This window comes from Tursiops truncatus, chromosome 3 (genome assembly GCF_011762595.2).
Source record: "Tursiops truncatus isolate mTurTru1 chromosome 3, mTurTru1.mat.Y, whole genome shotgun sequence".
NCBI classification, from domain to species: Eukaryota; Metazoa; Chordata; class Mammalia; order Artiodactyla; family Delphinidae; genus Tursiops; species Tursiops truncatus.
In genome coordinates, this window is record NC_047036.1 from 39,623,511 (window position 1) to 39,624,727 (window position 1,217).

General features: G+C 38.0%; 1 pseudogene; it reads right to left on the reverse strand.

The window, feature by feature from the left end:
* Nucleotides 1-406: 406 nt before the first annotated feature.
* Nucleotides 407-798, reverse strand: LOC101332673 (small ribosomal subunit protein eS17 pseudogene; annotated as a pseudogene).
* Between the last annotated feature and the right edge of the window lie 419 nt (nt 799-1,217).

Below are 1,217 nucleotides of genomic sequence, written 5' to 3' on the forward strand. Positions count from 1 at the left end.
AAACACAATCTTTAATAAGTAATCTATTCATAAATTTATATATGTGTGTATATATGTGTATATGTACATATGTGTGTATATGCTCACATAAAATTGTATGTGTACACACACACAAATACTCATACATGCAATTGTACAAGAGCAAATACATTGTTCTAACTTACCCTTTTGGACCCAGTTCTTGAACTTTCATTTTCAGTACTTCTGCTCCTCTTTTTTTGTCCTTTTTGAACTTGCTCATCCTAATCAACATTTGCTATTCATTAAACACAATGGTTCTCTTTTGCATCTCTGTGAGAAGAACGGTCACACTGGGTAAAATTCTTGGAGAACTAGATTCGCTGCTTGGTCTACTTTGTTGTTTTTGTCCTGGGTTTTTGACAAAATTACAACATTACAGAAAGAGTCAAAAGGCTCCATGCAGTATTTTAAAAACCATTCCAACTGTGAGCTGAGTGAGCTGCAGGTTGGACAGACTCCCAAAGCCTGAGAGTTTCAGCATTTTCTTAGTGTCAGGATCTACTTCAATGATTTCCTGATCCAGGGCTGAGATCTCAGGAACAAAATTACCTTTCCTTTCTCTCTCCTCCTTCTGCAGCATGATGTAGATACTTCTCATGGGACCACTCTGAACCCCCTTCATCAGATGCCTGCTGTCTTGTGGAAATTCTTGCTGAAAATAATGGCAATCTCCTTGCACATGTGCTTATTCATGTGGAAATTGTTGCCCAGGCACATGTACTTCTTTATAAAGGCCTAGGCCACCTTCTTCACAGTTTTGATGCAAATGCTGCCCATGTTGCTGGGTCCCTGGTGAAAGGGTCTTCTTTTGTTACTTCATTTCCTACTGCCTTATTAGAAGTTGCATTTATCTATAAGATGTACCAGCAAGTGACAAAATATGTCTTTATCAGAAAACAGAGATTGAGCCTATCCACTGGGATCACAATGTGGACGTAATAGATTTGATGTATACTGTTGCAATTTTCAGAGTAGCAAGATTAGGTACACATGAGAAGGAAAAACATTATTGAGAGATCAAGAGTTTAAAGGAGTACACTGGTAGAAATCTAAGTTAGTGTCAGCATTTAGTTCATTGTTCTCAGCACCGCAGAATTTGATCCTGATTAGGAGTTTCATACCTTGACATAAGATAACTGTAACTCAGCAATGTGTCACAGATGGTGGGTCATTCTTCAACAGTATTATAAGAAGCC